Source organism: Amblyomma maculatum, chromosome 3 (genome assembly GCF_055883805.1).
Source record: "Amblyomma maculatum isolate TAMU_Amacu chromosome 3, ASM5588380v1, whole genome shotgun sequence".
In the NCBI taxonomy this organism is placed as follows: domain Eukaryota; kingdom Metazoa; phylum Arthropoda; class Arachnida; order Ixodida; family Ixodidae; genus Amblyomma; species Amblyomma maculatum.
In genome coordinates this window covers 135,899,924-135,910,149 of record NC_139346.1, presented here as the reverse complement: position 1 = coordinate 135,910,149, position 10,226 = coordinate 135,899,924, and the positions used below count along the sequence as shown (strand labels likewise).

The 10,226-nt window shown below is 44.0% G+C and overlaps 1 pseudogene; it reads left to right on the top strand.

Moving 5' to 3' along the window:
• Positions 1-1,267: 1,267 nt before the first annotated feature.
• Positions 1,268-7,195, top strand: LOC146196148 (uncharacterized; annotated as a pseudogene).
• Positions 7,196-10,226: the final 3,031 nt, after the last annotated feature.

Below are 10,226 nucleotides of genomic sequence, written 5' to 3'. Positions count from 1 at the left end.
ATCTGCTGGAGTCGAATAGATCAAATCCCCCCCCCCCTTTTTTTTTAGTTGCGCGAAGTACTGCGTTTTTGTTCTTGCAGGCTACGTCGTGCATATAGTCTCATTTGCTTATATACCACGGAATCACGTTAACGCATTAAGTTTCTCGACATTTTGTCCTACACTGCTGATCTCATTTCAACCCTCATGAAAAAAAAGGGCTAGTGCATTGGTTTGGAGCTAGCATGCAGAAATGCGTACTTACCGCAGTAGCCTTGATAACTCAATCGCAGCAGCTAAAATGGGCAACGGATGAAAAAATTCTTTGGTTTGTCCAGTTGCTAGGAGCCTAGTGCTCTCTGAACTCTGATTACTTACAGGAGGTGGTCACGGAAGCACAGCGGCCAAGGTGCCATACCTTGGATTTTTTATTGGGAAATAAACAGGTTCCTGGGCAGCTTGTTCGTAAACGACCGTTCTTTCGTGGAGGAAAGCAACTGCAACCCTCTTGGCACAGTCGAGAAGGTAACTTCCATGGAATAATATGCATCTCCATCTATCTCCATCTACATAGACGGCATTTCAACCCTTAATATCTCAACAAATATATATGACAGGCTAAATACACAAAGTAGAAAAGTGCTAATGGGAAAATTCAGTACCCTGCATTCCAGCCAGAAATACGGCTAGGCTCAGATCATGCGGTTAGGATGAAATGTCATTGCTTCAAATCTGAAGCCCGACTGCTCAACAAATAACTTCATGTCTGGCTCAGCAAAGGCTTGAATTTCTATTTCAGATAACTCTGCAGATGTAATATGACAAGTTTATTAAACGTAAGGATACAAGGTTGGGAAGTCATGCCAAGGACCAAGTTAAAACATTAGCAGGTGATCACAGCTGTTATACACAAAAGTATAAGGCAGACAGAAGATTATGTAAACTCTTGTGGTAGCTACGAAGATGTCTTGCAATTATACAAGTAAACATGGTTTTCATGTTGAACACTTTGAGCTCACTGAAAATAAAAAGAGGACTGCTTGTTGGTTGAACTGTTTAATTTCTTTGCTAGCTGTCTCTATCTGGATGTTTTTATTACTTAAAAGCGCTACCCTACTACATCGACAGCCTTGAATGCTGTTCATGTTTCATCTTGCTTCAAACTGTTTTCATGCAGATCATCACTGCCATGGAGACAGGCAGCGGAGATGAGTGTTCATTTCATCTTGATGATGAAGGTAGTGCATCTACTGCTGCAGAAGTGCATGCAGCAGATATTCAAACGAGCATGCCGCAAGCTGTGGTTGGCAGTAGCCAACCACAGCCACCTGCTGTTGTTGCCACTACCCAACAGCAGCCAAAGCGGAAGCGACCACTGACTACAGCAGAAGAAAGTCAGCTCTCAATGATAGCAGAACAGTGCCTCCTGCGACAAGGATTGGAAGACTACAGGAAGCAAAAGCTTGTGCTTCGGGAGTGCCAAATGAAGGCCGAAGAGCTTGTCGATGTAATGAAAGAGTATTTCAAAGTCAGTTTGTGTTATTGTTACATACATGCTACTATTGATCCACATCCTGCATGGACTCAAGGCAGATTTTTTGCTGCGATGCTGGCAGCTCAACAAGGTCTATAGCAGACAGCACTCATCACGTCTAGTCTCCTTACAACTGCTGGTGATGAAAATGATGCACGAGTGCTGCCCGAACATTAGCTCCCCTGTCAACTTCCATTTCTGTCGTGTGAGCAGGCTGCTCAAAAGCTTTGTCGTGTCAAGCAACTTTATCCAACCATTGTGGTTGTAGTCGGGCCCTGAAATGCTCACAGATGTTTAGTGTGCAGCAGGCTCTGATGATCATGGGAAGATGCCTTATGTTGCACTCCATTCTTTTCATAGTTGAGCGAAATCGAGCTTTCAACCTCCCGAAAGCATTTTCTACAATCCTTCTTGTCTTCAACAGGTGATAGTTGAAGAGTTTACTTTCTTCCCGCAAAGGTCCATTATGACAGATTCTGGGAGGGTGCTTGAGGCATAGGTAAGCACAATGTTTGGTTTGGATTTCCTTGCGTCTTGGCTGATTTTAATTCTTTCATTCCGTCTAACAGTTCTGCAGTGAGGTATTTCAAGTCATTGTTGGATATTACTCTGCAAACGGTATTCAGCGATCGGTGTGGACTGACTGTCACGGGGATCTCTGAGAAGGATGTGATGGTTGTCAGTTTTTCATATTGAGCGTGTAGAGTACCTCCAAAAGGAGCTCACCACTCGCCAGTTTTTTATCTTGTAGACTTGTCCTACAATGCCTGTCAGAGTCTTTGCTACTACGAAAGGTGATATTAGTCTTGTGCTTTCCCTGGGTTTTCAGAATGAATCACATGGAAGCGTGGAAAGCTCGTTGCATTTTTCGGGAAAGACATGCAGGTCATTTCAGTGCACCTTCTTTTGGTGGGAGGGCGATTGGTTGAAGAAGAAGAAGCCATTTCGTTTATTATTTGGCCATGGTGTCAGCCACCCACCATGGAGTCCAACAAGGGGACGTGACAGGAAATTAAAACATAAGTCCTGCCTATGCCACCTGCGTGGCCAGCCACTCAAGGTTAACCCTCGCTGCCTGGAAAAGGGAAAAACGTACGAAAATAGAAGACAGGACAGTTGTAGGACAGAAATCAGGAAAGTGAAAGATGCAGGGGAGAACAGGAAAAAGTGACTGCCGATTTCCTCCGGTTGGGTCGGGCTGGAGATACTGTCTGTGGGAAGCTTGGGACAAAGTAGTGTGTTGCCTATGCCGAGGGGCCTTAAGGGTACAAATACACGGCGTTCGCTCTACCACCAGGATCCCCTTTTCCCTAGACACAGCGATACCATGCACGCAAACATCTGCTTTGTCAGATGTTCCCTGCGGGTCGGATTTTTTTCGCAGCTTCATAGAGTAGTATTTGGTTGTGTGCATCTCATAGGTCCGACATACTGAAACAGACACCATCGCTTCAGCTGACAAATATGTCATCAATATTGCGCAATTAATATGGCTCGGTGGCACAAGGTGGGTTCAAGGTGATCGCTCATATTGTCCTCTTTCCTGCAGACCTCAAGTGGCCACCTTCGCCAACTATCCATCTTAGAATCCGACCATTTTTTCCCCCGGTTACAAAAAGAAATCACCTGAAGAAGAAAGGGCACTCAGGTATTAATTCTATTGAAATGCAAAGTTTAAAACATAGATTTGCAACACTTATGGCTATAAATTTTTACGTGAAGTTACTATGTACCTAAACTAGCCATATGAGAGCTAGATCGATTAATACTTATGCCGTTTATATATACCTTGTTTAATGTCAATTGCAAAAGTGCTTAATTAAGAAAGACCAGTGCACCTCAGGAAAGAGGGGATTGTCACAAACAAGTATAGGGCCAACTTCAAATGAACAACCTCAAGATAATGTCAAGCTGGGCAAACAACATGAGCTGCCAACTGACTGCGGTGATCCATTTCTGAGAGATGAATCAGTTACAGGCAGCAAAAATGATCTCTTGACGGCAAAAGCCGATGTTGTAAGCATGTTGTTTTATTCACAAGCCTGCAGGCATGAAATCAGTAGAATTGCCCCTGAAGCATTGTAATTTTTGCTTCTCAAGGTAATTCGGTTTCGATTATCAGTTTCTAATGGCAAATATTACTATCTCGAAAGGTTACTGGCATGGATAGGACCTATAAGAGGAGCTGCGGCTATCAAGGCTTCAAATCTCTCAAGCAAAATGAAGATGCATTACAAGAGGTATGTGGCATAACACTGCCCGTGTTTTGCATTCTCTTGAACTTGCTGCAGCCAACTTCAAGGTATCGGAGCACAGACGTGACAAAGACAAGCTTGTCCTTTTTCTCGATAAACTCTGTCTAGGTTTAACGTACTTGCTGCAGCTAGCTTAGAGGTATCGCGCACAGACGTGGTCTAGGTTTAACGTACTTGCTGAAGTGCATTGCGCATAGACGTGACAAAGACAAGGTTGTCCTTTTTTCTGCTAAACTCCGTCTAGGTATAACATACAGTGCTCTCACAGCAACATTTGGAGTAACGTCTACAACTGCATCAAACATATTCAAAAAAACACTCGACACACTAAGCATAGGATTGACTGAGTGGGTGTTCGTGCCATCTAGAGAAATTATTAAGCTAGTTTTGCCAGTTGTATTAAGGGGAACTACCCCGATTGCACGTTTATTACAGACTGTACTGAGGTGAGGACAGAGATGCCTTTGCACCCAGACTACCAGCATTACAAGGGAGGATACACGAAGTTTCTGGTGGGGGATCATTCCCAATGGGGTGCCTCGTTTACGCCATGGTTCAGTACCCACTATATTTCCAGGCTGCCCTTCGTATTTTTCGAAGGTGCAGCAGACGTCGAGAGAGGCGCCCGATGTGAAAAGGAGCAGGGAAGAAGCTTCTCATCTCGCACAAGACTCTCTTGCTTCGTTCGCAGCCGAGAAGAAAAAGTTTTGTTTTTCAACATTCGAAGAAATGAAAACATGCCTTCCAGCACAATCAGTGCCAGAACCCTGGACTGTAATCTATGAGAGAAAGTGTACAATGTTTTTGAACATAGTGGACAGAAGTGAACCGTGCCTGAAAGCTTCTGTGACAGTGTTTGATCTTTGCGTTTGCGCATGTTTTCAGGGAGCTTCTATCACGAGGCTTGGGAGCAGTGTTGTACCCGAAAAGGTTCATCATGTACGTTCACTGCTGTTGATTTTGGAAAATCTGTGCTTGTTATCCACTGAAAACAAGGCCGCTGAAAACCAAAGCTGTGAGCACTTATTCATTGCTATAAGTGTGCTTCTTGAGAAGCTGGAGATTAGTATTGCAGATAAAAAAATAGAGACTGTAAAATTTTTAAAAGATCAGTTATTGCTGCTTAGTACAAGTCGCATTCAGTACAATGCACAGCTGATGGTGTCTACGTGCATTCTGTACACAATATCAGCTCATGCTTATAAGTTCTTCAGAAGTACGGGAACACTGACCTTGCCCCATCCGAGCACCATAAGGAAAGTTTGCTCCTCATTCCAAATGTCTCCTGAAGCCGAGTCCTCAGACAATACTTTTTTACAGTATGTGGTGCAGAGATTCAAGCAGCTGAAGCCCCACGAGCACCATGTCATTTTGATGCTAGACGAAATACACATTAAACCTTGGCTAGATTATAAAGGCTAGATTATAAAGATTATATATAAAAACATTTGTGGTGCTGCAGTCAATTCTAGTGATGCTGCAACGTCAGCTCATGTGTTCATGATTCAGAGTCTTCTCAGTAGTTTTAAAGAAGTGGCACACATTGTTCCTGTGAAAACGATGACTGCTGACCAGCTGCATTACATTCTAAAGAAGGTTATTCTACGCTTGGAGCATACAGGCTACAAGGTTTTGGCAGTTGTCTCCGACAACAATTCACTGAACAGAAAAACTATGATGATGTTTTCAAAACCATATAAATTAAGAATTCTTTACCCACATCCTGCAGACCCTTCACGACCACTTTTTTATGTGGTTGATGCGGTACACCTTTTGAAAAGCATACGGAATAATTGGATCAATCAAAAAAACCCAGGCACCTGTCTTTTTTACCCCCATTTTGACCTGTCCAACAACAGCATCCATCCTGATCGTATCGATTGGGCATCATTTAAGGATGTACGAGAGCTGTATAAACAAGAAGCAGCAGAACTTTTGAAGTGCGGATATGGGAAGTGCTCTAGGGCACTAAATCTCAGCAATTTTGAGCGCCAAAATGTCAAGTTGGCATTGCAGGTTTTCAGCCCATTTGTAGCGGAAACCTTGAGGGCTAATAAGAGTGAACCAGCTTTACACCACGCGGAATCAACAGCAGATTTCATCTCGATTATTGTTCGGTGGTGAAGCATCGTAAATGTAAAGACACCTTTGAAGGGCATCCACCACCGCAACATTTTTGAAGAGCCAATTTCAAGAACTGAGAATGATCCCAAAATTCTTTTTCTGAATGCCATAATCACATGGCTGGATGTTTGGGAATTCCTTAAACATGACGCTGGAATTCTCACCAAAGAAACGCTCAGTGCATTGAGGTTATCCGTGTACTCACTCTCGGAGTTTGCAAAGTACTGTTTGCAGGAGCTCGGCCACAGATATGTGTTGCTCGGCAAAATTCAGACCGACTGCTTGGAGAGCCGCTTCGGGCAATATAGACAGCTGGCAGGCAGCCAATATCATATATCAGTGCGGCAGCTCTATGAAAGTGAGGGCAGAATACGCCTGCAGAACACTCTACCTGTAATAACTGCTGATGACTTGCAGAACATAGAAAGCAGTACTTCGAGCAGCGTGGAGAGCACTTTCTCTATTTCTGTCAGTGAGAATGACCTAAATGCTTTAAGTTCTCGCATGCCTGTTGTTGCCTACGTTGCGGGATACTGTGCGCATGCTGCATTGAAAGCACTCAAGTGCGACACTTGCTGGGAAAATCTGGTCACTGCCAGAGAGCAGGCTCAAACAGAGAATGATGATGATGACATTAATTCATTAATTAGACAATTGGATCGAGGTGGTTTAAAATTTCCATCACTATTTGTTGTCACCCTTGTAATGCATGCAGAAGTGATAGTGAAGAAGCTTGCCGAGAAAGAAAATTGTGCAGAGTTCCTGAGTGGCTCTAACCAAAAGAAGCTGGTCAGCAAACTCATAGTGGAATCTCTTCCGGAAAGTGAGGAAATGATAACATGCATGAAAGGGCACACATATGAACAATTAACCAGTTTGCTAGCAAACTGTGCAACAAACATACTTTTGAATAACCTCTGCAAGCAGAAAAATGACCTTGCACGTGTTGCAAAACAAAATGAAAAAAAAAGGAAAGCTCGTATCTTTACTGAGAAATGAGCATTTGTGCTTTAGTACTACACTGATGTCTTTCCATTCTGTTAGCTGTTGTTCAAAATGAATGATTCTGAATGTTATGTATGCACTGCTTCTGACTTGTTTTCATGTGCCATGTACATTGTGTATTGTGTGCTGCTGCTTGTAACTAAACCTGCTTATTTTGTGTAATCGAGCACTCTTTTAATTTAAGTTTGTGTACACCATTTTCTTTTTCTGCTGCAAATCTATACGCTCCTTGTGAATACTTCAATGTCAGTGTAGTGTTTAAAGATCTGGTGAATTCAATTAATCGCATGAAGAGCAATAATTGACTATTGCAATAAAAAGCTTTTGCCTACCTAATTTATGCTGTACATACTTGTGAGTATTCTTTGCTGATATCCTGGCCCACACTCTATTTTAACTGCCTTGTATGTATGGGTTACACATCGCAATAATTTGAATTTCAGAGACATTACAGTTCACGGTACTTGTTCTTTTGTGCTTATTTTGCAAACTACCCTCTTGTATGCTCCCCTTACAATCTGTTAATGCTGTATCACTAAAGCCTTGTGAATCATTTCAAATAAATGCTGCGCATTGCAGTTTCTGTATGTATTGTAACATTTGGGTTGATATTTCCGCTAATTCAGTGACCACCGCTAAGCAAACAAACCTAGGTCTACTGCGTCCATTTTGAAGGAAGTAGCGCGTATTGTGCTTTGCAGTTCTGATAATTTAATTGTCCAGACCGTTCAGCATTCTCAATGCTAGCGTGCAATACTTTTCATTAAATGTTAGCAACTAGGAAACTGAATTGCATGTAAAGAGAAAGAGGACACTTGCTGAAACCGGGCACTATAACGTATTCGGAGATTCGGCACGCACCGCGCTCGAGCGAGCGGGTCGGCTGCCGTCACGTGACGTCGCTGACGTCATGACACTTTGGGCGCAGGCCTTGAGAATATATAGGAGGTGTTGGCTCGAGGCACTGAAGAACGGCAAATTTACCGTGAAACCAAAAGCATGCTGCTGCATTTAGAAGCACTCGGTTACGATAAAAATACTGCCCTGTATTCCATTCCGCAGCAGTCGCACAAGCCACAGTGACGGTAGAACTCAGCTGTATTCAGGAGACTGGATTGTTGGCAGGATTGTTGAGTTTCTCGTTTGAGCGCTACTTATTACGCTTCATAACGTGGCTTCGCCTGCCATAGCGTACATATAAAGTTTTGTTTATTCGCTTTTATCATTTGCACAGTCCGATGAAAACGTGTTGTGAAGGGCACCTTTTAGAGCGGACCTGAGCTTGAGGTTCACGTGCGAGCATCGAATCGTTGAGCGTTGGAACTTGAGTGGGGCCGTTGCAAGATGGACGGCAACTCAAAGTCGACAAAGGCTGAAAGTAAGTGGCATCCTGGTGTGCGTATTGCGATCATCTATAGATGAAAAACTGAGAGAGTTAAGCACCTAACCGAATATGCAGTATTTTGTCGGAAGTGCAAGGAGTCCGGTAATGCCATAACCGGCATGCTTTCAGGCTTCCTGATTTAGACTATCGCAAATCCCTAGTATCCCTTCAAAACCTTCCCAATGGGTCAGTAAGTGAGCCGGGTTTTAAAAACCACTCCCCAATAAGAGAATTAATTTATTCGTAATTTACTTCGAATAAAAGATGTATAGCTTCAGCAGCACAGAAAGCACTTTTTGCGTTTAAGTTGAATATTTTAGTTTGATGGCAGACATATCGCTGAAAACATCGTGCAATTATACCACACGTGCAAATCTATAGGTAGATAGCCTTCATGGTCAATCCAGAACAACTTGCGCATTGTAAATATCACGATGCACGATCTAGCTTATTCAGGATGAATGATTGTTGTATGGCACGTATGCTACTAAGTCACCATGACTGCTTGAGCCTTTTATTTGGGCATGAAATATATCAATCTTTCTATCAAAACCGATCGAGATCGGCGTATCGGGTCTAAATACGCCGATCTCTAGTCGCAGTCGGCGCACGGGGTGGCTGGGGGAGGTGGGAGAGAGGGGGGGGGGGGGAGGTCAGTTTTCGCAGGACATGGACAAGATGTCAGTTTTCGCAGGACATGGACAAGATGTATGAAATCGCGTCTGGATTCACGATGAGCACGATACAAAGGATAAAAATCTATAAAATTTTGTCGAACAGGGTGCCTTTGTGTGCTGCTCTTGTATATATGTAAGCATTTATAATCGGGCAGTAAGGTCAATGTTCACATTACATTATTTGCGCTATTTAACATTCCATGGGTCAGTGGGGAACATCGCAGTGGAAAACTCAAAAATATTTAGACTACTCAGGGTTCATCCTTGAATTTGTGCTGATATCGTACAGCACACTGACGCCTTTTTCCATCAGGATTGCATGATCGAATCCTGGCCACTGCTGCTGCTTCTTGATGGAGACGAAAAGCAAGGCACTCGTGTGCTGTGCGATGTCAGCACACGTTAAGGAACCGAGGTGGTCGAAATTTCTGGAGCCCTTTAGTATGGGGTCTCAGCCTGAGTCATTTTGGCATGTTAAACCCCATAAACCAAAACAACCGAAGTGTGGCCTTGTGGCAGAGCATCCGCCTCGTATTCGGGAGGTACCAGGTTCAATTCCTGGTGCTAGCGGGTACCCACCGGTCTTTCAATGGGTAAAGCTATACCACGCCCTGGTGCTCGGCACTTACAGGGTGGAATGCTTGGGAAAGGGGCCATGGCCCGAAAAGTTGTGCCGATGGGAGATTCGTTCCGCCATCGGCCAACCGTAAGTCCGTCTCGCGCTGCAGAAGCCCTTATGTGGTCCCTTCTTTAAGATTAAGATCCTCGAATCCTAATCCTAGTTTTGTTCGCTTGCTTGCGTTGTAGATACCGCTCTTTCTGCTTGGCATTCCCCATTCCAGCTTCATTCCGTCAGAGTTAGTAACCCATTGACCTAAACTGTTCACCGTTTTGAAAGAACACTCGTGTCTTTGAACCCGAAAGGGATCGGACAATGTCGCGTCATTGAGAGCCGACTAACTTGATAACATAGTTTTCACTGTGCTCGTAGTGGTCGCAGTCTCTTTCTCCACCGAAATAGACTAGCTAGTTTGTTCTAGCAAACCTTGTGGGGATTCATAATCCCCTGCCCCCATTATAAAGGGCCGCGCGTAGTTAACACGCTTGATTACGTGCGCTCTTGGGGAGGACCGCGAGGAGAGGGCACACTGGCCACCCTCCCAGGCTCCCGCGGCGACACCGCACGGGTTTTCTTCTTTCCTACCGGCATACCCGGGAAACCTCCTCTCCCCGAGCCGAGGTGAGATGCGCATCTGTCGCAGCTCCCT